General features: G+C 46.2%; 1 protein-coding gene and 1 long non-coding RNA gene across 2 annotated transcripts in view; one reads left to right on the forward strand and one right to left on the reverse strand.

The window, feature by feature from the left end:
- PLCB4 (phospholipase C beta 4) overlaps window positions 1-26,764 on the reverse strand; it is a 319,181-nt gene that overhangs the window by 215,760 nt on the left and 76,657 nt on the right.
- Window positions 18,871-24,464, forward strand: LOC115649238. The gene is made up of 3 exons (XR_003999788.1): window positions 18,871-18,881; window positions 21,391-21,395; window positions 24,357-24,464. It is a non-coding gene; the product is annotated as an uncharacterized LOC115649238 (long non-coding RNA).

Consider the following 26,764-nt stretch of genomic DNA (forward strand, 5'->3'; position numbering starts at 1 on the left):
GTTCATGAGTGAAGCTGTCAACTGGGATAGTTTTTCATGGGCCTGAAGAGGCCCTTTAAGATTCTTCCCTGGTGAAGTGAGAAGAGAGGCACATCAGCATGCTTTCTAAGATACCCTCTAATGTCACTTCCAAGGGTATGACTGCTTTCTACAGCCGTTGAGCTAAGCACAATCAGTGATTCTGCCTCTGGAGAGGACAGGGCATAGGCACTTGTGTGTAGCCTATATCGGCTTTATGTAGCCGCTTCTGAAGGCAAAGTTCCCTGCTATAGGATAAGGAGCAGCCATTGTGGCTGTGCAGCTCAAAAGGCAATTTTAGACTGGGCAGGGTCCTTTATCTTGTAAGTATGTTACATAAAGCCTTCAAGAGTGGTTGAAACAACTTTAATATTGTAATTCTGTCTCAGAACTTTTTGCTTGCTATTGTTTATAGCTGGCTTCCATAAGTTAAAGAGAGAAAAATATGGAAATGTTGTTTCTTTACTTTGTGCATGTAACAGCAGCAAGCACACCGTCAGTTTCACTGGCTCCTATAGACAGACAATCATTCCAGTCCCGAACCTGCAAAGACTTTTACTCACAGGAGTAATCTCATTGTGTGAAGCTACTCAAGTGTGTAAATAAGTAATTGCAGCATTGAGACGTTTGCCATTTTCTTCCCCTGTTTGTGTTGGATCTTACATACAATCGCACGAAGTAAAACAGGGATGGGGAAAACAATTTAAAACAAAAGGAAAATGGGACTGTAAAAACATAATAATTGGCAGGGAATCTCAGAAGTACCTGAAATTACCTTAGCTTTGAAATGACCTGGATTTCGAGTCGATGGTGTCCTTTTAAATGACCTACTCTTCTAATCAGGTGAAGAGTGCTGAATTGTCATCTCTTATTGACATAAGGTTCAGAATCTATGAAGGAGTCCGCTAATTGATGTGGATGTCAGTAACATCGCTTCATGCTGCCAGAGATGGTTGATGGCTAATAGTGATGGATTGCAAACTGATGCCAGCTGAAAGATCATTGTTTATGAGGCTTCCTGAATACATTTGTATTAAAGTATGATGGATAAAATTAGGTCATGATGTTAACAAATCCAGACATTTTCTTTTTGAACATTAAATGACATAAAATACATACGGATTGGGCAGGATTAATTTGTTTATTCAATTCTGTATTTTAAAAGATGTAAAAAGATGGGTACAGATTCAAAAATGAACACAAGTTAGGCTAATCCACAGTGATTCATACAAATGACCACTTTGATTCTTTCTAATCTGCAACTGAAATGTTTTGCATGTCAGATTCCAGTGCTATTTCTGTTTCAGATTTGTTGCAGACCGAAATCATGCACATAAATGTCTCTTTAGATTTTTGGTAGAGAAATGTATGGCTGTAGGACCTATAGACTTGTCTATTGTGGTACATAAGGAAGCAATTACAAAAAGTAGTGTCAAGACATTTAAATTATTAATTTTTCTGTAAAATTATGATTTTTTCTTTTCCTTATGGAAAACAACATTATAGGAATAAAACTTACGGTGTTCTATAGAAACTGACCCTAAAATCCCACAGAATGTATTGGAGAATGATATCATTTGTATAGTTCGCCCACCCCACATCCTATATAATTATATAGTAGTATTATATTTCTTTAATTCTACTGGATTTTTCAAATATCTGCATAAAAAGTCTATCACTGTCTATTAAATATCATAAGATTTGTCCATAAGTGTCAACAAAACAAAATGTATGTCAAATGCAAAGCAAATAATCTTTATATGGAGCATTCTGGGGCACAAGAGGAGAGCCAGGAAATTCAGTTTAAAAAAAAATACAGATTTTATGGGAAAAAATGTTTTGTAAAACTCAAAATAAAAAATGTGATGAAAGGTCTGATTTAAGTACAAGGAATATGCAAGCTGTTTTCCATGTGGATTTTAATTTAACCCTCACAGTGTCACAATGTTATAGCACTTTATCACTGAATGAGGCCTTGTCTTCACTAAGAAGTTGTACAACTTTAACTCTACAAGTCTAGTAAAGCAATACAATCTCCCTATCATGGACGCAATTGTGATGGAGCTTCACACCATTATAAAGGTGTATAAGTCACCTTTATATCGGTAAAATTGTGTCCACACAGTGTTTGTATGAGGGCTTGTCTACACTGGTAAGTTTCTGCACAGTAAAGCAGCTTTTTGTACTCAAACTGCAGATGTGTACACACTGCAGAGTGGATAAAAATCAATGATTTTTAAACAAATCAAATTTTTTTTATATAAATCAGATTTTTTGATAAAGTGCTTTTTGGAGGAAAAAAGATAGTTTTAATTAAGATACATTATAGCTCAAAGATATCTCATCATGGAATAGAGATTATAAATTCTAATTCTATAATATATTTCATGTAATGTTTAAGAAAAGTTCTGGAAATTAGTTCCAATAGTTCGTAGATTAGGAACCCAATCTTAAGGGGTTCCACACGCTTCTGTACGGATGATGTAGGTTAATCTTTCTATCTACCAGTGGGACTCCATGCTCAGTCTAGAAGATACCATCAGAGATGCTTAGTTTTGTAGTTCTCAAACTGTGGATTTGTGTCTCCAAGGGTAATATTCTTGTTAACAGTAAAAACAAATAATATATAGAGGTTAGAAATAACAGACCCCAACTCTATTGTCTCTCTGCAAATTTGTGTACACAGAGTCAATCCCTTACCTCTTTCTAAAAGTGAAAAGTTTCAAAAAGTTCGATGAATAGGAGATTGTTGGTGGCGGAACAGATCTGGACAAAGAGAAGAAGTCTGGAGATAAATGCGAGAAGCGAGGGACATATGCTTTTTTGTTAAAAACATTATATGTTTGCTGTTGAAGAAAACAATCCAGAATACTTCATGTTATTGTTTTAGTTAAATAAAACAATTTAATGTCTGTCTGGTGATGTTCTCCTCCTAATACAACATGGCAAGAAAATCCTCCAAATATTAATGATTAACCTGTTGAATTGGAGATAGTTCACCTCCCAATGACTTCATAAATATCTCCTTCAATTACTTTTGGTAAACGAAATAACCAATCATTCATTTTCTGATACAGCTGTAAAACTAATCTGAAAACTTTTCAAAATAAATCACTGTTAAAAAATGTATAGTGTGTACCTTCTAAAAATGAACCTACATCTATCTCTGAGTTAAGAGTATGTATTAAGGTTATAACAACCAACAAGAATGCACTTTATGTAGAAAACCATGATTAAATCGAGTCTTCCCTGACTAGTGATTTAAATCAAATCCACCCTGACACACTGCCAAGCGCTTTGTGCGCAGAAACTCCTGTTTCAGTGCTGCAAAATAACCAACCTCCATGAGAGTCATGAGGCTATTTGCACAGCAGCTCCAGTGCTCTGTTGCCAGTGTAGACACTTGATTGCTTTCTGCGCTGTAATTGGCCGCCGGGGCTGTCCCATAATGCCTCAAGTGACCGCTCTGCTCATTGTTTTGAACTCGGCTGCCCTGGAGACATGCATCCCTCCCCTTTCAAAGCACTGTTTTGACAGCCCTTGCGTGCTGTGCTGATCTGCTATGGGACACAAAGCAAACCATTAATGTGGAATGCTCATGCTGTTGAACCCAGAGGCAGGTGTGGGAGGGAGAGGCGTGGTGTCAGGGATTCCCCCTTGATCAGTTTTTTCCTCCCACTGTCTCAACTTACAAGACACCATCCTGACACGCTCTCTGTCCCCCAAAATACTTGTGGCTCAGAAACTTGCCAGTGTAGACTGACCCTCAGTAAATAATCACATCCCTAACTCATCTGAATATACTGGTATAAAACTTTCGAGTGGAGGCCAGGCCTGAGAAATAACATCAAAATGGACTAGAAATCAAAATGAATCTGATTAGAAAAATTCTCTTTTCCAAGCAGAGCTGATGTGCACAAACCAAACAAATAGAACCAGTGGTGAAAAATTACATTGATTTTTAAAATGGTTCAGCTTAAATGCTGTTAAGTAGTATTAGTAAAATTAGGTGAGGAAAAATGTTTTGGTTCTATAATATGATTCTTAACCAAACTGTCCCTTTCATACATCTTCCCAATTAAAAATAAAACAGAGTAAGAGTGAATGTATGTAATGCAAAGAAATCACACTAAAAGCTCAGCTAAATGTAACAGAAGCCTCATCAGTTTCATTCTGAAATAATTATTGATCAGTGATAAATCAGTCCACTCTGAGAACCAAAACCTCACAGACTGTGCAAGGGAGCGAGGGTGGTGTTCAAATGTCTTCTAGAGAGCGTGAAATGATCCTCTCTTCCCTTTCCCCAGGCTATCCAGAACCCAAACGGCAGCTCTAAAGGCACTGCTGCAGTCCACAAGTTGTTTTAAACAGCCCCAACTGCCACTCCCTCTACACAGGGGAATTCTGCCAAAGGATCAAAAACACCCACTGCTTTGCCTGCTGCAGACTCTCTGAAATGGAGGGCATTTCATTATCGTCACATATCATTATCCTCAAATATAACTCGCCTTGTAGCAAACATCTTGAAGTGCTCGCTTAGCTCATATGTTCTGTCTAATCCTCATCCTCCCACATTTCCCCTCCTATTATTTTGACCCTCAACTACTGTGTCTTGTCTTTCATTGGGCCTCAGTCCTACATTAAGAATCACATTGGTGCTGCCAGGACAGTTCTAAATTCAGGATCAGGCCCACAGATTTCAAGCTCTTTGAAATAGTCTCTTGCTGCCTGTGTGTTTGTATAACTCCCCAACACAATGGGGCCCTGATCAGAATGTAGTTTGGGTGCTACTATATTGCTAATAAACATGCTTTCCCCAATCTAGATTTCTGTACTGCACTCGCTCACTGTACGGCACTCACCATTATTATCGTTAGGTTTTTCTAGATCTTCTCACTGCCTGGCTTCTGAAAGCAGCAGAGTTCCAAAAGCATTCATTTAGGCGCAGTAACAGCAGTTATTTACATTTTGATTATCAAGGAAATGCGATCAGATTGCAGGGAGCAGTTGTCCGTTTGCTAAATTTGTGTGTCTTCTAGTGACTAGTTTCTTCTGCTGCACAGATGAAAGAAAATGTTACACTCAGAGGCACCTGGAAAAAAGCTATACTACAGCTCAATAAACAATAAAGCCTTCTGATAAACGGTCTCAATGACCTATCAAAAAATTCTTTTCGAGTAATGATTAAAAGAAAAACAAAGGCAGAAAGACAGCCTGACATACTTGATTCTGCTTGACATACATTCCCTACAAGATAGCAAATGGCAGTGAAAGAATGGCTAGGGATACATTTTATACTCTGACACAAAATCCCCGTTTTTAATAAAATCAGTAGCGCAACCAGCTCATGAAATCCAGTACTGTTCTATATCCACTACCTAGAATCGCAGAACAGCTTCAGTCATATTAATTTTGTAAGTAGATTTATTTTTTCTTAAATAAAGGGGTCAATGGTAGAAATTAAATCAAGAAATACCATCTTTATCATCAGCTAATACAGGCCCATGTATATGGACCCCTGCGCTCATATGAAGCAGGAATGGGACCACAGGCTAATTAAATACAATGGATGACTAATTAGAACATAACAATGGCCATGCTGGGTTAGACCAATGGTCCATCTAGCCCAATATCCTGTCTCTAATAGTGGCCAGTGCCAGATGCTTCAGAGGGAATGAAAGGAAAAGACGGTTACTCACCTTTGTAACTGTTGTTCTTCGAGATGTGTTGCTCACATCCATTCCAGTTAGGTGTGCGCGCCGCGCGTGCACGGTCGTCGGAAACTTTTTACCCTAGCAACTCCAGTGGGCCGGCAGGTCGCCCCCAGGAGTGGCGCCGCCATGGCGCCCAATATATATCCCTGCCGGCCCGCCCGCTCCTCAGTTCCTTCTTGCCGGCTACTCCGACAGTGGGGAAGGAGGGCGGGTGTGGAATGGATGTGAGCAACACATCTCGAAGAACAACAGTTACAAAGGTGAGTAACCGTCTTTTCTTCTTCGAGTGATTGCTCACATCCATTCCAGTTAGGTGACTCCCAAGCCATACCTAGGCGGTGGGGTCGGAGTGAGAAGTCGCGGCACGGAGCACTGCCGTTCCGAAGGCCGCATCCTCTCTCGACTGCTGTACCAGGGCGTAGTGGGAAGCAAAGGTGTGGACCGATGACCAGGTCGCTGCCCGACAGATTTCCTGGATGGGCACACGGGCAAGGAAAGCCAGCGACGACGCCTGCGCCCTGGTAGAATGCGCAGTCACACGGCCCGTAGGGACATGGGCCAAGTCATAACAGGTCCTGATACAGGACGTAACCCACGAGGATAACCTCTGGGAGGAGATAGGAAGCCCTTTCATACGGTCCGCTACCGCCACGAAAAGGCTGGGGGGATTTGCGGAAGGGTTTGGTCCTCTCTATGTAGAACGCGAGAGCTCTACGGACATCCAGCGAGTGGAGCTGCTGCTCCCTGCCTGAGGCGTGAGGTTTTGGGAAAAAAACCGGGAGGAAAATCTCTTGGTTGACGTGGAATGCTGAGACCACCTTGGGTAGAAAGGCAGGGTGTGGTCTAAGCTGCTACCTTGTCCTTTGTGGAAGACCGTATATGGGGGGTCTACCACAAGGCTCGGAGTTCCGACACCCGTCTAGCTGAGGTGATGGCTACTAGAAAGGCAGCCTTCCAAGAGAGGTAAAGCAGGGAGCAAGTAGCTAACGGCTCAAAGGGGGCCCCATGAGCGGGACAACACCAGGTTAGATCCAGGTTGGAGCAGGGGGACGGACGTTAGGGAATAACCGTTCCAGCCCTTTAAGAAATCTCGACACCGTCGGGTGAGAAAAAACGGAGCGACCGTCCGCACCCGGGTGAAAGGTGGAGATAGCTGCCAGATGGACTCGCAACGACGATAAGGCCAGACCTTGCCCTTTGAGGGACCAAACATAGTCTAAGATTCGGATACCGAAACTTCCATAGGGCGGAGATTTCTCTCTACGCACCAACAGGAGAAGCGTTTCCATTTTGCCGAATATGTGGCTCTTGTGGACGGCTTCCTGCTGCCCAAGAGCACCTCTCTCACAGGCGTGGAGCAGCGCAGCTCGGAACCAGTTAGCCACACAGGAGCCAAGCCGCTAGGTGCAGCGACTGCAGGTCTGGGTGACAGAGAGACCCGTGGTCCTGGGTAATCAGGTCCGGATGAAGGGGCAGGGGAACTGGGTCGGCTACGGCCAAGTCTAGCAGCATGGTGTACCAGTGCTGTCTGGGCCATGCCGGGGCCACCATGATCACACGAGCCCTGCTCTCTGCGCACCTTCAGGAGGACCTTGTGAACCAGAGGGAACGGAGGAAACGCATAGTACAGGTGGAGTCGACCACTGGATGAGGAAGGCATCCGCTATCGACCCGGCTCCCTGCCCTGAAGGAGCAGAACGCTTGGCACTTCCTGTTCCCCTTGGACGCAAAGAGGTCCACCCGGGGATAACCCCACCTCCGGAAAATGGAGAGAGCGACGTCCCGGGCGAAGGGACCACTCGTCTGTGACAGGAAGGATCTGCTCAATCGATCCGCCAGCGTGTTCCGTACTCCGGGAAGGAAGGAAGCCCTGAGGTGAATGGAGTGGGCTACGCAAAAGTCCCAGAGTCGTATCGCCTCGAGGCACAGGGAGGAGGACCTGGTGCCGCCCTGCTTGTTGATATAATACATGGTCGTCGTGTTGTCCGTGAACACGGCTACACAACGACCCTGAAGCTGATGACAAAACGTTTGGCAAGCAAGGCGGACCGCTCTCAACTCCCTCATGTTGATGTGTAGCCCCACCTCCTCCTGGGACCCTAGGCCACTGCGTCCGCAGGGTCCCTAGGTGGGCCCCCCAGCCTAGATCTGAGGCATCCGTTGTCAGGGATACCGAGGGCTGAGACGGGTTGAAAGGGAAGACCCGCACACAATACGGACTGGTCCAACCACCAGCCGAGGGAATCTAAGCCTTCTGGGGGACTGTGATTAACATGTCTAGCGGTTGCCTTGGCCTGTAATGACTGATAAGCCACAGCTGGAGAGGCCTCATGCGGAGCCGAGCGTAGTCCGGTCACAAAAGTGCACGCCGCCATGTGGCCTAACAGGGTTAGACATGTCCTCACTGACGTAACGGGGCTGACCGCAAGCGTTGAACGATCGCCGCCATGGTCTGGAACCGCTTGCCGAGGCAGCGAGGCCCTGCCCACAGTGGCGTCCAGGACGGCCCCGATAAATTCCACCTTCTGAGTGGGCCTCAGGGTGGACTTGTCTGTGTTTATCAAGAGGCCCAGACTCGCAAACATGCCGGTGATCACTGCGGACATGGCTGTACACCTGCTGTTCCGACGTGCCCCGAATCAACCAATCGTCCAGATAAGGGAACACGTGGACACGGTTGCGCCGAAGATGCGCCACGACAACTGCCATGCATTTTGTAAACACCCTCGGGGCCGTGGACAGGCCAAACGGGAGGACCGCAAATTGATAATGACGAGCCCCCACAACGAAGCGGAGGAAGCGTCTGTGGCGTGGCCAAATGGCAACGTGGAAATACGCGTCCTGCATGTCGAGGGCGGCGTACCAGTCTCCCGGATCCAGGGATGGAATAATGGTCCCCAGGGATACCATGCGGAACTTCAACTTCACGAGGTATTTGTTGAGCTCTCGCAGGTCGAGGATAGGCCTGAGGCCCCCCTTGGCCTTGGGGATCAGAAAATAGCGGGAATAAAACCCCTTGCCTTTCTCGTTTTCGGGAACCGCCTCTATAGCTCCTTTGCTGAGGAGCGTCTGCACCTCCTGCCGAAGGAATTGCTCGTGAGAGGGGTCCCTGAAGAGGGACGAGGAAGGAGGGCGGGAAGGAGGAAACGAAACAAACTGCAGGCGGTACCCGTCTGCACCACGCTTAAGACCCAGCGGTCCGATGTTATTTGGGACCACGCCGGGAGGAAAAACGAAAGGCGGTTGGGAAAACGGGGGGGAAGGATCCATAGGGGGGAAACTGTTACTGCGCCCTCGAGCGCACCTTCAAAATGAAGGCTTAGGACCAGGCGGGGGTTTTGAGGAGCCTTGGTTCTGCCCCCCCTTGGTTCCCCGACTGCCTGCGCCTCCCGTTCCTGCCGCGGCGCCTGTAAGGGTCCTGCCGCTGGCGGAACTGGGAAACGGCCGACGGTGCTTGCTGTTGTTGCGGCCTAAAGGGTCTACGCTGTGTCACGGGGGTGTGCATCCCGAGGGACCCGCGCAATGACCCGGTTGTCCTTTAAACTCTTAAGTCTGGGGTCTGTCTTATCGGAAAACAGGCCCTGGCCTTCGAAAGGAAGGTCCTGTATCGTGTGCTGGAGCTCTGGCGGAAGGCCGGAAACCTGCAGCCAGGAGATGCGACGCATCGTAACTCCTGACGCGAGGGTACGGGCAGCCGATGTCCGCAGCGTCCAAGGAGGCTTGTAAGGCCGTGCGCGCGACCTTCTTGCCTTCGTCCAGGATGGCCGTAAACTCTTGCGAGCATCCTGTGGCAGCAGCTCCTTAAATTTGTCCACTGCCACCCAGGAGTTAAAGGCGTATCTGCTCAGCAGGGCCTGCTGGTTAGAGACCCTGAGCTGCAGCGCCCCAGCCGAATACACCTTACGGCCAAGAGGTCCATCCGCCTGGCTTCTCGGATTTGGGGGGCCGGAGCCTCCTGCCGTGGACGCTCCCTATCGTTCCACCGATTGCACTACCAGTGAACCGGGAGTCGGCGTGAACATGTAAATATTCGTACCCCTTAGAAGGGGCCATGTACTTCCTCTCGACTCCTTTCGCTGTCGGAGGGATGGAGGCCGGGGACTGCCAGATAGTATTGGCATTGGCCTGAATGGTCCGTATGAACGGCAGGGCGCCCTGGTGGGAGCATCGGAAGAGGAGGATGGTGACAATTGGGTCCTCTATCTCCGAGACCTCCTCTGCCTGCAGACTCAGGTTTTGAGCCAATCGCCTGAGGAGGTCCTGGTGCGCCCTGAGATCCAGCGGGGGGGACTGTTGGAGGAGGTACCCGCCACCGCCTCATCCGGGGAGGAGGATGATGAGACCCCAGGCACAATAGTGTCCAACTGAGGGTCTTCCTCAGCCCTCGCCTCTGTCTCGGAGCCGCAGCGGAAGTCCTGCTGTTTGGACCCTTCGTCCCCTTCGGGGAGGGAGGGGGGCGAGCCAAAGAGGCTTCAGGGGCCCTACGCTCCGCAGTCGCCGGCCTAGCAGGGAGCTCTGGGGGCCCTGGGCCTGATGGTACGCCCAGGGTGTCCAGAATCCCCACTGTTGTGGGCCTTGGTCCTGCAGCGCGGATCAGCAAACAGCGCCGCCTGCCGGTCGGTGCCCAGCGCATAGCCGCTGTCCGTCTGGGAGGATACGGACGGCTGCCCTCGAGGGCCACGGCGGGGCCGACCCTGGCTGGTACGGGTCTGCGCGGGCCGGCACGGAGGATCGTCTCGGTGCCGGGGACCGGTGCCGGGAGTCATATCGGTGCCGGGATCGGGACCGGGACCGGGATCTGTCACGGTGCCGGGCGCCGCTTCGGGACCGGGATCTGTCACGGTGCCGGGCGCCGCTTCGGTACCGGGCGCCGCTTCGGTGCCGGGACCTACTACCAGCTCGGTGCCGGGAGATCGACCGGGACCGGACCTGCCACCAGCTCGGTGCCGGGAGGTCGACCGGGACCTGCCACCAGCTCGGTGCCGGGGAGGTCGAGCGAGACCGGACCGGGACCGGGACCTGCCACCAGCTCGGTGCCGGGAGGTCGACCGGTGCGGCGAGTAGCGTCGGGACCTGCTCCTGGAGTCGCGGTGCCGGTGTCGACTGGAGCCTGACCGCGACCGTCTCGATGCCGACCGGTGCCGCGAGTGCGACCGGTACCGCTGAGGGGAGCGGTGCCGGGACTGCGAGCGGCGTCGGGATCTGGAGCGCCCAGACATCGGGGCCTGGATCGTGAACGACTGTCTGTGGGCGGTGCCGACATCATGGGCTTGCCTCTGGACGCGACCCGCACCGGAGGTACCGGGGGCGGCAGCCGAGTAGGCTCCGTCAGGGCAATAAGGTCCCGAGCCGAGGCGAAGGTCTCCGGTGTGGATGGGACCACTATCTCAACCCCAGATCTCATGGGGGAGCTCGGCGGCACCGGACTCAACGGACCCGCCGGGCCCGGAGTCAACGGTGCTGACGGTGCCGGCGGTGCCGCGGCCGATGTCGAGGCCGGGCGCTCAAGCAGGGTCTGCCTGGCCGGAGTATTAGACTTCGACGGCCTAGGCTCTGATTCCGGTGCGGAGAAGGTCGGTGCCGGGGAGTCTTCTCGGTGCCGGAGCGATCCGGTGCCGGTGCCGAAACCACGGTCTGCGAAGTCGACGGGTCAAGTGCCGCCTCCATTAGGAGAGTTCGGAGCCTCTGATCCCTCTCCTTTTTTGTCCTCGGCTTAAAAGCCTTACAGATGCGGCACTTGTCAGATCTGTGCGATTCCCCGAGGCACTTCAGGCACGCTTCGTGGGGATCGCTGGTAGGCATGGGCTTCTTGCAGGCCGCACACTGCTTGAAGCCTGGCGAACAGGCATGAGCCTGGCGCCCGGTGCCGGGAAGGGCTAAGCCCCCGGCAAGGAACTACTTAACAGCTATTTACTAAACTATCTACTAACAATACTAATTAACAACTATATAGAACTAGAGATAAGCGATAAACAAGCGATAGAAACTAGGAGAGCTAGGGACGTGGAGGACAGCTATGCCGCGCTCCACAGTTCCAACGACCGACACGGCGGTAAGAAGGAACTGAGGAGCGGGCGGGCCGGCAGGGATACATATTGGGCGCCATGGCGGCGCCACTCCAGGGGGCGACCTGCCGGCCCACTGGAGTTGCTAGGGTAAAAAGTTTCCGACGAACATGCACGCGCGGCGCGCACACCTAACTGGAATGGATGTGAGCAATCACTCGAAGAAGAACAGGGCAATTATCGAGTGATCCATCCCCTCTTGTTCAGTCCCAATTTCTGGCAATTGGAGGTTTAGGGATGCCCAAAGAATGGGGTTGCATCCCTGACCATGTTGGCTAATAGCCACTGATGGACCTATACTCCATGAACTTATCTAATTTATTTTTTAACCCATTTATTCTTTGGACCTACACACACATCCCATGGAAATGAGTTCCACAGGTGGATTGTGCAAGGAAGGATTGCCTTTTGCTTGTTTTAAACTTGCTGCCTATTAATTTCATTGGGTGAGCTCCAGTTCTTGAGTTAAGTGAAGGGGTAAATAACATTTCCCTACTCACTTTCTCCACACCAGTCAGGATTTTATGTATCTCTATCATATTGCCTGCCCCGCCCTCCCCTGTCATATCTTTTCAAAGCTGAAAAGTCCCAGGCTTTTTAATCTCTCCTTGTGTGGAAGCTGTCCTATACCCCTAATAATTTCCATTGCCCTTCTCTGTACCTTTTCCAATTCTAATATATTTTTCTAGATGAGGCGACCAGATCTGCATGCAAAGTGCGGATGTACCATGTATTTATATTATCGCACTATGACATTTTCTCTTCTATTATCGATCCTTATTCCTAACGGTTCCTAACATTCTGTTAGCTTCATTGACTGCCACTGAAAATTAGGCAGCTGTTTTCAGAGAACTATTCACTATGACTCCAAGATCTCTTTCTTGAGTGGTAATAGCTAAGTTAGACCCCACCATTTTGTATATACAGCTGAGGTTATTTTTCCACTGTGCATTACTGTGCACTTATCAACTTTGAATTTCATCTCCCATTTTGTCACCTAGTTTAGTGAAATCCCTTTGTAAAACTTCACAGTCAGCTTTGGACTTAACTGAGTAATTTTGTAAGGCCTGCGAATTTTAACACTTTTTTCCAGATCATTTATAATTATGTTGAACAGTACAAGTCCCAGTACATATCCTTGGGGGACCCTCATATTTACTTCTCTCCACTGTGAAAACTGACTGTTTATTCCTATCCTTGTTTCCTATCTTTTAACCAGTTATTGATCTATGAGAGGATCTTCTCTCTTCTCTCCTGACAGCTCTGTTTGCTTAAAAGCTTTTGGTGTGAGAACTTGCCAAAGGCTTTCAAAAAGTCTAAGTATACAATCAACTGGATCACCCTTCTCCACGTGCTTGTTGACAGCCTCTGAGAATTCAAACAGTTTGGTGAGGCATGATTCCCCTTTACCAATGCTATGTTGACACTTCCCCAATATATCCTATTTCTATTCATGGAGGTTAAGTCCATTAATGGCTATTAGCCAGGATGGGTAAGGAATGGTGTCCCTAGCCCAGGGTAGGCAACCTATGGCACATGTGCCGAAGGCAGCACACAAGCTGATTTTCAGGAGCACTCACATTGCCTGGCCACCAACTGAGGGCTCTGCATTTTAATTTAATTTTAAATGAAGCTTCTTAAACATTTTTAAACCTTATTTACTTTACATACAACAATAGTTTAGTTATATATTATAGACTTACAGAAAGAGACCTTCTAAAAATGTTAAAATGTATTACTGGCATGCGAAACCTTAAATTAGAGTGAATAAATGAAGACTCTGCACTGCACTTTTGAAAGGTTGCCGACCTCTGCCCTAGCCTCTGTTTGTCAGAGGGTGGTGATGGACAGCAGTGATCACTTGATCATTACCTGTTCACTCCCTCTGGGGCACCTGGCATTGGACACTGTCAGTAGACAGGATACTGGGCTGGATGGACCTCTGGTCTGATCCAGTATGCCCATTCTTATGTTCTTATCTAGGTGTCTGATAATTTTGTTCTTTACTATAGATTCAACCAATCTGCCTGAAACTGAAGTTAGACTTACTGGCCTGTAACTGTCTCTTTCACATAAAGATTGGGTGGGGGGGCGGGTAAGGGGGAATCTACAATGACTAGAAATTTGCTACCGTGATCCATCCTGCCCTTTGCATTGCAAGACAGTTAGCACCGGAAAAAGAACAGTCAGCACGGTTTCAAATACAAGTATGGACCAGAGATGCATGGGAAAACACATCTGAAACCCTGCAGATCTTCTCCCTATTATGACTGTGGCACACTCCTTTGGCCTCCCATTTTAGTAATCGCAACATGGCTGGGCTGCCATTGGTCACCCAGCAGCAGCTACGCGCAGTACTTCACAAAGCACATTGCTTCATGGGAGGCGACATACCCCAGGGGGCTAATCCCCAATTCCTCGCCTTCTGGACTCCTCCGCCCTACACTTTCCTTGAGTTGCACCTGATACATGTGGTGGATGACCTAACGCAATAGTCCTCAACCCGCTGCCCACAGGCCGCTTGCAGCCCAATCAGCACACAGCTGCAGCCCAAGTGACATCATTAGGGCCACACAGGTTGTGTGTGTGTGTGTGTGTGTGTGTGTAGCCCACATAACACAGAGACCTGCATATGTGACCCATAATGATAAATAGGTTGAGAACCACTGGCCTAATACTATGACACAGTCTAACTACAGTTCTCTTCCAATGACTTCTGTGGGTTCTTTTGACCATAGTTTTAGGTCCAGCACTCCTTTCTGTGCCATATAAACAGAGGAAACATATGGCCTCAAGTTATTTGCAGTGCCATTTTCCCCTATTGTACAGGTGGCATTATAGTAAACCCAGTGAAGATATAGATATAACATGTATATCCAGGTGGGAAAACAAAAAATTATTTTTTAATCAAAATTATTTCAATGCAAAACCAAAACTTTACTTCATAATATTCAAATGTTTACAGAAGAGATGGGACAGTGTCAGCAGACGGAGACTATTTTTTTCCTCATGCAGAAATTGCCTGCAGCAATAAATTAACTCCCAAACCTCAAGACCCTGACACAATAAGGCTTGATTTAAAAAGCATATACAGAGGTGCTCCAGTGCAAGGAATCAATTTGTTATTGTTTACTTTAAAATATGACACCTGAAACACTGCTTGGAGGGGCGGAAGGGGCTGAAAAGTTCCACATAAGCACTCAAAAGTTTTGTTTGTCAGAATCTGTTATACCTGCAAAACCTGGTCTGATAAATCTGTGAATTATAATGCTTACTTTCATAGAACACCTTTCATCTGCGGTTCTCAAAGTACTTGGAAAACATTAATTAGGTCTCAAATCACCTCTGTAAAGGAAGCATTATTCTCTTTCGACAGAAGGGGAAGGTGAGGTGAAGATAGGTGAAATGATCTGTTCGAGGTCACTGCAGCGTGGAGCAACACAGACTTGTGTTAGCAGGGCTCATGGTAGCATGCTAAAAATAGCAGTGTGGCTACTGCTGCACGGGTGAGGATAGCCACCCTCGCCTATAACCAGGGGATCGGGTCGGTCCGAGTCGACCGTGGCTAGTCCAAGCCTCCACTGGTGCTGCACGGTCCACGCTGCTATTTTTAGCATGTTCGTTCAATCCCTGCCATGGCGAGTCTCTCTGCCCAGGCTGAGAGGCTTGTTAACAGCTGCAGTATAGAGATAGGCCAAAAAAGGGTCTGATCCTAAAAGATGCTGAGAAGTCACTAGCAGCTGCAGTGCTGGAAAGAGCATTCACAAGCCCTGACTCCCATCTCCTGCTCTAACTCCCATACCCTAAGCCCTGCACACGAATTCTTTGCTCGTTTGGTTTTTGGTTACAGAGGGAACCAAGACGAATGGATACTCAAAGAGGGGGGAAAATAGTGCTCATGGGAAGAGTAGTTTTTCAAACCTCATAGAAGATTTGCTTCAAGTTTTGGATTGGCATTTCGGATCGTTTCTGCTTACATCCAAACTGGTTCACCCAGATAAAACTGTTTGCTGAAGCTAAAGCAAACCCTGGCTGGTATAATTAATTGTTGTGCCTGGAAGGCTGGCACATGTTATAACCTCAAAGGTTTAAAATCTCGTTTTCGGCACTGATTACTTAAAGCACTTTTACAAAATGGCAATGGATTAAATCTCATTCAAAACTGATTAAATCTGTACTGAGGTAAGTGGGAGTTGTAGCATACAATCGACTTCCATTTTTCCTGTGGATATTTACATGTTCTTAAGGGCAGCTTTCAATTCTGAAAAATAAGACATTACTTGCCAGCCTCCTCTAAGCTTAAATCATAAACTTCCCATTTTTGCCATCAGTGACCTGCGTTGATGTACCATACACGTCAATCAAAAAGGTGCATTTGCAGTAATTTTATCTTTGATATCCAATCCCACCCAGTTCTCCACGGTTTATGAAAGACACCGTTACAAAAGTGAGAGGAGAATATGAGGCAACGAGATTACAAAAGAGCTTCGTGTCCTAAGAATGGAAGTGCAGATCATAAAGACGTCTGAAGCATTTTTTAAATTATACAATCACTGTTCAATTTATTTCACTTCAGTGCCCTAGCATTAATCCTGGACTATACGCACACATGATGTCCAGCAGGATACTTACTATACACCTGAGACCAGATTTACGAAAGAGCTTGGGGGTCAGATTTTCAAGACAGCTCAGCTCCCATTGAAGTGCCTAAATAAGGGCCAGGTTTTCACAAATGCTCAGCAACCAGCAGCTCCCACTGTGATCCCCACTGCCTGATTTTCAAAAGAGCCCAGCACATTTCTCTTTTGAAATTCTCCACTTACTTTTGGTGCTTTGGAACCAAGCTCTTTTGAAAATCTCGCCCCTGAGCACCTCTCAAACACATATAATGCCTGATTCAGATTTCAGTCATACCGATGCAAATCACGAGTAACTCCACTGTGACATCAGTGTCACTGAGAACTGAATCAGGTACCACGCTGGGAAAAGTCTTACTTGTTTCTTATGTAAAGGCATCAGTAGTCAACTACTAGAATTTTTCCTGTGTTTAGGACATTCCATATTCTGTAAGAGTTCAGGATAGTTAATATTAATCAGATTATGGATATGGTGTTCTTCACATTAAAAGTCTTTTCTGGTGCTTCAGTACCATGAAACGCTTATCTGCTGAAGGGTTTTTACTTACTAATTCTACAGAATGGCTTTTCTTGCAAAGACTGAAGAACTGTCATAAACAAATTATCTGCATTTTAAAGATATGAACAAAGCAATTAAAGCAGTGATTCTCAAACTTTTGTCCTGGTGACCCCTTTCACATAGCAAGCCTCTGAGTGTGACCCCTCCCCTTATAAATTAAAAATACCTTTTTATATATTTAACACCATTATAAATTCTGGAGGCAAAGCAGGGTTTGGGGTGGAGGCTGACAGCTCATGATCCCCCACATAATAATCTCACGACCCCCTGAGGGATCCCAGCCCCCAGTTTGAGAACCCCTGAATTAAAGCTTTTAGAAAAGGTAACAGCCTTTCAATCATTATCTACGTGGAAGTTAAACCTGTGGGAACACCAACATCATAAGAACAATCATTAGATTAAATCAGCAAGTGGGGAAGACAGACCTGTTACGCTGAAATGCCATCCAGGGGCTGGGGAGCCTTCTACAGTCCCTACTGGCAGAAATGCACAGAAGTGGAATGCAGCAGAGGCAGGAGGTGCTGAGGTTGGAGCTGAGATACAAACCCACCTTCATGGGCCACCTTAAGGATTTCTTGGGCACTAGCTAGGGTGAGTGGAAAGTAAAGGTATAACCACTAGGCTCAAAACTACCTTATGCAGACCCAGAGTCCACAAACTGATAGGAGGAAAAAACAGGAGCTGCATCCCCCAGTCCAGTTCAGGGGCTGAAAGAGCAGCTGAGAGAGGTGTTGCACACTTGGTTCACTGCCTGCTTAACAACTGGTGATACTCTACATTCCAAAAGGTTAGCTCAGGGATCAGCAACCTTTGGCGCACGGCTCGCCAGGATAAGCACCCTGGCGGGCCAGGCCAGTTTGTTTACCTGCCGCGTCCACAGGTTCAGCCGATCGCTGCTGCCACTGGGAGCCGTTCACCACTCTAGGCCAATGGGGACTGTGGGAAGTGGCAGCCAGCACATTGCTTGGCCCGCGTCACTTCCCGCTGCCCCCATTGGCCTGGAAGAGCGAACAGTGACCAGCAGGAGCCGCGATCAGCCGAACCTGCGGATGCGGCAAGTAAACAAACCAGCCCAGCCCGCCAGGGGTGCTTACCCTAGCGAGCCATGTGCCAAAGGTTGCCGATCCCTGGGATAGCTCCTCCTTGGAAAAGATCAAAGGCACCAGTTCAGTAAAGTGCTTATTATTAATAGTATGGGTAGTATCATAGCACCTAGAAGCCCACTGTGCTAGTGCTGTACAAACTCAGAACAAAGACAGTCCCTTAAACACGTGCCTAATCTCAGCCAGCGAGTAGCCTCACTCAAGCCAAAGAGGATGTTCAGATGTTTAAAGTCTGCCAGATTTCAACACCTTGATAATTGGGAAGCCGAGGTAGGGGAGTAATATCCTTTATTGGGCCATCTTCCGTAGGTGAAAGAGACAAGCTTTTGAGCTACACAGAGCTCTTCTTCCAGTAACTAGTTGGGAGCAGAATACTGGATCTGACATAACTTAGCTGCCCTTTCCAGGGTCAGTGTCTATGTGTATACTCAGCCACAGAACCACCACACCCCTCGGTTTAGCTGTCTGCAATGCCCTGCCAGTTGGAATAGATCCAAGACCAAATTAATTTCACTTCTGTCCCGATTACAGGTTTGGACCCTGTTCAGAGGTGAAAGGTTAAAGTTATTTCCCCATCCTGCATTTTTAATATGGAACAGCTAATAGCATTAAATTGGCAAAACCATGTATTTCAAAGCAATCGATCAAGTGGGGAATACTGAAGCAGTGAAAAAGAGTAAGGAGTGAAAACATTGCAGCAAAAGCTTCACTTATAATCACAGACCGTTTTACTGATTCCATCCAGAATACTCTAGAGGACAAAAGAGAAGCTGCAACAGATTTTCGTGGCCACTTACCTAGCATTTTACTGATCATATGGTAAAGGCATGGCACCTCTGTACTAGACTTTTAAGTGGAGATTAAGTGGAAGTTAAAACTACTGTCATTTTGTACACAGAATGTAAAGAAATGTGTGATACACACACTTCTACCTCGATATAACGCTGTCCTCGGGAGCCAAAAAAATCTTACCGTGTTATAGGTGAAACCGCATTATACTGAACTTGCTTTGATTCACCGGAGTGCGCAGCCCTGCCCCCCCAGAACACTGCTTTACCGTGATATATCCGAATTCGTGTTATATCGGGTCGCGTTACATCAAGGTAGCAGTGTAATTTAAGTGTTCAATGAAACAAAGACAGTTCTTTTTGAAATAACTTATTTCCATTTATTGGTAGGGATTGTTTATATAATCTAGCAGTCTTTGTAAACAGGAATTAAAATTCTGACCGCAACATAATTTTCTAGTCGGCAGAGTTATCAGTCTATATTTTTATTTTTAATTCCTGTATTCTTTGATTTTACTGTTGGGTAAAATAACCCCTTGAAAGTTAATGCATCCCCCATTCTGCAGTTAAAAAAGGATAATAAAAAAACTGAATGCTGCCATATTGTATCATTTCCCTATCACAGTACAGTTATCTACTCAATATTATTTTCTGAAATGGATACAATTATACTCCACGGTCAATGCAGCCACACAGGAGGGAATTTACACTACAGGTTCCATTTTATGAACTTCAGAACTATTGCTCCTCAGATTTCCCGTTGGAACGGATAACATTGTGCTGTGAAGTTTAGTCCAATGATGCAGCCACTGCTTTCACATTCTGCAGAATGTATATTTCAAAGGGTTGAGGGGAGGTAGAGGGAGAAAGAAGAAGGTGAAGACAGCTAATAAAAGGGAAGAGCTGCCTCAAAATGCAGAACTCAGACCAGTTTGAAAAGAAAGGTGGAGAAACAGCAACAATTACTTCAGACCGAACAAGCTGTTGTGTGGCTTTGTATCTGTTCGACGTTATTATAGAGGTATAATGGCAGCTTCGTTTAGATTTAGATACAAGAATATCCATTTATGTAATTTACATATATTTAAAGGGAAAGGGTATCTATTTTTTTGAAAATATGTTGGAGAAGGGAGAAATGGAATGAACTCCATAAACAACTTGATAGGATCAGAGGTAATAAAGCTAGTAACTGGGGATCAGTTTTTGTTCACAGTTGCTCCCAAGCAGCCTCAACTTGGGATAAGAACAAAGCCTTCAGCAGGTTTTTAACCTAGCCCATCTATACATGAATGTGTTAAAATTCAGTTGATAATGGTGGGGGAGAGCGGAGTGCACTAAAGAACACATTAAAAACCCTTTGGACATGGCAGCAGATTTCCTGAATTCATTTGCTGGACAACCCACTGGTACTACTTGTTTACAGTCTTTCAGATTTCAAGAAATTGAAAGTAGGTGGTATTAACTGTATAAATGATCCTTTTAAAAGTATTTTTGGCAACTCAAGACCCAATTTTCTGATCACAATACACGCTTTTACTGTTGTCTACAAATAGACCACAGATTCATTTCCATATAAAGAGCTCTAAATACACCACCCATAACTAATGTACTTCATGTTAAACTAAGGGCCTATCCCTATCGAAACTTTACACACATGAGAAGTCCTGATTAATTCTTTAAATCAGATGGAGACACTCTGCAACAATCCCTTTTGGTAACTTAGAAGCATTAGTAATGGACATCAAAGAGTGTTCTGTCCAGCTCTTAATGGCTGAAGAGACAACAGATTTGACTGAAGGAAAGGGAAAACTAGAAGGCAGAACAGTGGTTCTTCTCTAGAGGGTGACTTTCTGGCTTCACTGAAATCTATGAATGGTTTGTCATTGACAACAATCCAGCCAGGATTTCACCCTGAAAGTATCATATTCAAAGTATACATGTGTGTATTATACATAGATAAGATGTCATATTTTCAAAATCTGTTTCATGTGTTACAGTCCACAGACCGGACAGGGGACACATTCATATTAGTTCATGAATGAGTCAACTTGCGAGACCAGTATGTAAGAGCTATGCTACTTGGATGCAATAACGTAGAAATGGATTTTTGTTCCACAAGGAGAAATAATACTTTTGGGATGCTGGTGATTGACGAATGTACATTTTTATGACCATCTACTGGCAACGCTACAAAGAGAGGTGTTCATTTTGTTCCAACAGGCTCATTGGTATTTATGCACCTAAGTCTCATTGGTTTCAATAGGAGTTAGGCCCCTAAATACCTTTGAGAATCTGGGTCATTGTTACTGGTTTTGATTACAAGAGAAATGAAGGGGAAGAAAAAAAAATAAAAGACTACATTAGCTTTGTTGGCATGCCTGGCAGCAAATAATACAGCTACCTGAGACAGTGAATGGTTGTTTAACATTCACTGAAATAGAATTCGTCTAACCTGGCAAAAAAATCACAGCCCATAGAACATTAGGCTTCTTGACGCAACACAGAGACCCTGTCCCTGGTTACCAGCACCTGGCCTGCTAGACAAACTAATCTTCCTCTGTATTCCCTCCTCTTCTCCCTGCTTTCACTACAATTTTCCAAGACTTAGCACGTGCTTAACTTCATGCACTATGGGCGGTGTCACTGAAGGCAATGGAACTACTCCGTATGTGTACATTAAGCACATGCACAAGTCTTTCCAGGATTGGGGCCAATATCTGCAACAGCCTAGCTCTCAAAGCAACTTTCCCTCTCACTTCCTAGCAACGAATAAGTGCAGTAAAAATTTTAAAAAAATAAATCAATAAAAAAACCAACAGAATGGGTCCTGAAATGTAGGTTGTAGGGGGGTTCAAGCACTTCATTATTTCCTCTGAGTCAAAAATACTGCATCAACAGGGTTTTTAAATCAAGGTATGTCAGCACTTCACAGCCAAGTCAAGAAGCACAGAGAAACGTGAACATTTCTCAGACAAAGCCTTGGTTCTACACAACCTTGGTGTTATATACCCCACGTGGCAGAGAATCCTGGAGCCCATGGGGTGGGTGGTCCCATGCTCCTTCTGTTGCTGTATCTAAGTGATCACACTTTTAAATACATAGATCATAGATGACACTAATGTACTAACACTAGCCTTCCACCCCTCCCCCCAAAGAACACTGCAAAATTGCAGAAAACTATTATGCGCTTTCAAAAAATAACAAAAAGACCGGACATACTCACAATGCTATAGTCAAACACATATGGATCCTTATTATTGCAAAATCAAGCTTCTTCAAAGAAAGTAGAGTGCACGTGCTTTATTAAGCTCAATCTAACTCACACATTTCATTAAAAAAAGAAATGTGTAATAATTATAAAAGAGTGCAAGAAACTATGAACAAGAACTTAGCTTAAAAAAGTGCTTTCAAACGTCACCCAACAACAGGTAGAGTCATGAGTGAGTGAATGATTATTTATGAAACTTTTAGCAAACAAAGTTATCTTTTAGAGTACAGAGCAAAAGTGAAATATTTTAGCCCAGGAAATTTTTTTAGAATGTTTTATTTGACTGACGGCAGGTGCCATTTCTAATTATGACCTTTTAATACCATGATGCTATAGTAAACTACAGGCACCGTTTGCATTATGGGAACGTAAGTATTGTGGAATTCTAAGGACTCCACACACGGCTCACATTTTGGCCTTGGCTACACTTGCAAGTTACAGCAATAAAGCAGCCCTGGGTGCCCTAGCTCACTCTCCATCCACACTAGCAAGGCACGTAGAGCGCTCTGACTCAGCATCCAGAGCGCTGCTGGTACTCCACCTCGGCGAGAGGAATAATGTTTGCTGCTCCCCCGCTGGAGCGTCCCGGCAGCAGTGTCAATGAGGTGTTGTGTTACTGCGTTGTGATCAGCCTCCGGAAATGTCCCAGAATCCTCTTAAGTCAAGCGGCCACTCTTGTTATTGTTGTGAAATCGGCTGCAGGAATGCAGAAAAGCCCTTTCAAAGCTCTGTTTTGGAGAAGCCGGCTGCTTATCAGCTCTGAGAAAAAGTAAACATTTACTGTTTGCTTTGAGTGAGTGAGAAAGAGGCGGGGGGGGGGGAGGGGGCAGGGAATCTGAAGTTACAAGACAGCATGCTGACACACTCAGCACCCCAAAAACCCACTCTCTTTCCCCCCACATACACACAGCACACTCCACCCTACCCCCACACCCATTTGAAAAGCACGTTGCAGTCACTTGCATGCTGGGATAGCTGCCCATAAGGCACCGCTCTCAATGCCGCTACAAGTGCCGCAAATGTGGTCACGTCAGTGCGCTGTCAGCTATCAGTCTGTCACACTGCAACGCTTTCCCTACTGCGCTCTACGAAGGCGGGTTTAACTCACAGCACTCTACATCTGCCAGGGTAGCCATGCCCTTTGTTCTTCACGATTCCAACACCACTCTGTGGCACTTACTGGGATCTCCTGGATGATCTGAAAAGAATCCAGGCACTTCTAGCTGCTTAATTGGGAGCTGAGCTCTTCTCCAAATCCAGCCACTTCTTTAGGTATCTACATGGGAGTTGTTGGGTACTGAGCTCTGTTGAAAATCTGGTCCTTTGCTTCTAAGTCAAACAGAAACTGGCTAATTACATAAAGTCGAATCCGCTTAGCTGTGCCTGGTTGGAATTGTATACGGATGTTTTTGGTTAAATCATCATACATAGCTGTAAAAAAGTCCACTAATTTAAATAAATAGTGCAGGTCTTTAAAAAGATAACAGAGACTTAAAACAAAAAACATAATGCGGTGAATTTCTGATGTGGTGAGCCATGCGCACAGCTCTTGTTTACAGAGTACAAATGGCATGTATAATTCCTCACATACTATACTGATAATGTGTCCCCATGGTGTGCGCAAGCAGCATTACAGGGGTGGGGGAGCAACTGTTTTTCCTACTGTCTGGCAGATAGTGACAAGGATTGTGTTAATTAATTTTAAATAGTTTTTTAGTATTTTTTTCTCTTTATGTAAAGCATTCTCTTCCAAAGGAGCTAGCTTCAGCTGGCTCTGTATCTGTCCAGCTACAGCTATATTTTAAAAGGTTCATCATAAATTATATAAATGAGTCCCAAAAATACGTTTTTTGCTTTTTTCCAGCTCTACTGCTTCTATCAGAGGGAGTCACAGAGCACCAACCATCACAGGGCCTGGACTCGGTAAATACAATTGCTTTCATAGAACCGTAGGGCTGGAAGGGACCTCGAGACATCATCTAGTCTAGTCCCCTGCACTCATGGCAGGACTAATTATCTAGACCATCTCTGACAAGTGTTTGTCTAAACTGCTCTTTAAAATCTCCAATGATGGAGATTCTATAACCTCCCGGGGCAATTTATTCCAGTGCTTAACTGCTTCTAACTGACAGTTAGAAAATGTTTCCTAATGTCCAACCTAAACCACCATTGCTGCAATTTAAGCCCATTGCTTCTTGTCCTAGCCTCCCTGTAACAATCCTTTATGTACCTGAAACTGTTTTCATGTCCCCTTCTCAGTCTTCTCTTCTCCAGACTAAACAAACTCAATTTTTTCAATCTTCCCTCCTAGGTCATGTTTTCTAGACCTTTAATCATTTTTGTTGTTCTTTGGACTTTCTCCAATTTGTCCTCATCTTTCCTGAAATGTGGTGCCCAGAACTAGACACAATACTCCAGTTGAGGCCTAATCAAAGCAGAGTAGAGCAGAAAAATTACTTCTTGTGTCTTGCTTACAACAGTCCTGCTAATACATCCCAGAATGAGGTTTCTTTTTTTGCAACAGCGTTACACTGTTGACTCATATTTAGCTTGTGATCCACTATGACCCCCAGATCTCTTTCAGCAGTACTCTACGCGGTCATTTCCCATTGTGTGTGTGTGCAACTGATTGTTCCTTCATATGTGGAATACTTTGTATTTGTCCTTATTGAATTTCATCCTACTTATTTGAGACCATTTCTCCTGTTTGTCCAGATCATTTTGAATTTTAATCCTGTCCTCCAAAGCACTCGATATCGTCCATAAACTCTGTAAGTGTATTCTCTGTGCCATTATCGAACTCACTGAGGAACATATTGAACAGAAGCGGATCCAGAACCAATCCCTGTGGGACCCCACTTGCTATGACCTTCCAGCTTGACTGTGAACTACTGATAACTACTCTCTCAGAATGGTTTTCCAACCAGTTAACATTTGGCATGTTAACTGAATCAGAGGTCTGTATTTACCCCCAGACATGCAGTTCTATGGGCAGAACCTGGTATCAGAGGCAGAGCTGGGTTACAAACTCGTAAATCCAATGGCTCCCCAGTCAGACAACAGGAAGGGCTCTCACTCCATACTCCACTGCTATTCACTCGCACGCTGTGATTGGGTTCAGGACACCCCTCCCAAAGAGGGAACCTCCCCACCAGCTCTCAGAACCAGGTGCTACTCCCCAAAAGAGGAAACGACGTCATAGGGGTGTGGGCTGGAGCGGATGCCAGAGGAGCTATAAATCATGTGCCCAGAGTCCTGGCAGTCGCAGATGTGTTCCTGACCTTTTCACTCTGGCTGAGGGTATGGCTACATTTGGAATTTCAAAGCGCTGCCGAAGTGTGAGTGTAGTCAGAGCGGCAGCGCTGGGAGAGAGCTCTCCCAGCGCTGCACGTAAACCACATCCCTTACGGGTGTAGCGTGCAGCGCTGGGAGCCCCGCTCCCAGCGCTGCCGCCCTGATTACACTGACGCTTTACAGCGCTGTATCTTGCAGCGCTCAGGGGTGTGTTTTTTCACACCCCTGAGTGCGAAAGTTGCAGCGCTGTAAAGTGTGAGTGTAGCCATGGCCTCAGTCTAAGATTTGCCTGGCAGGAAGGTGGGTCATTGTATGGAGACAAGGAGGAAGGAGCATGCAGGGGTTAATATTATTATGAGCTGGGTGAAACCATTTTAGGGGTTGAGTTAAAACCTCTTTAAACTGATGTATGAATGAGTCCCCCATTTAAGTCAGTCATGAGAGACAGTGAAGGGGTCACACCCAACACTTGGCTTAACAGAGTCTGCCCAGGCACTATACGGTGCGAGCAGAGGGTCCAAATGGGTATTGTGCCCAGTTTGGGAGTGGGGTAAGAGAACACTCGGAAACTAAGAACAGACTAGGGCCTGGTATACACTTAAAAATTAGATCAACCTAGCTACGCTGCTCAGGGCTGGGAAAAATTTGCTGTTCTGAGTACCATTCTTAGGTCAACCTAACCCCCATGTGTAGAATTCTTCCACTGAGCCAGCTATTGCCTTTGGGAGAGGAAATTTACCTAGATCCATGGAAAATCCCCTTCTGTTGATGCAGGAAGCATCTACACTATGCTGCCAGAGCAGCACAGTTGCAGCGCCATAGCTGTGTCCTTGTAGTGTAGACATAACCTGAGTGTCAGAGAGAGCCTGACGGAGCAGCTGAAAGCGTGAGGCTCACCCTGGAAGAAACCGGGGGTGGGGGGTGTTAGGTCAGGGGTACTCTAAAAGAAGCAGTTTCCTGTTATTTGATTACCTCTGCATTCAGAAACACAGGACCTGGTACATTCTTTGTAAATAAACACAACTGCATCAAAGAAATACCCATCTATTGCCAACTTCTACTCCCAACTGGAATACCCTCAGGGCTCCAAACTTTGCAGAGCCACTCGGACTGAAAAGGGCCAGCCACATCACTAGTGAGTATAGGTCTCCCCTGCCATGTATTGTATCTACCCAGGAAACACCCTCCCAAACTCTGGGCAGCCAGCCCCACGCTCCCATTGCAGTAGCCCAGAAGGAACCAGGCTAGCCAGTTTGCGTGTGGACTACTGCCTCCCATCGCAGCCAGAGTACTGTCAAACCCATTTCTGCAAGCTTCT

Source organism: Gopherus evgoodei, chromosome 3, assembly GCF_007399415.2.
Source record: "Gopherus evgoodei ecotype Sinaloan lineage chromosome 3, rGopEvg1_v1.p, whole genome shotgun sequence".
NCBI lineage: Eukaryota > Metazoa > Chordata > Testudines > Testudinidae > Gopherus > Gopherus evgoodei.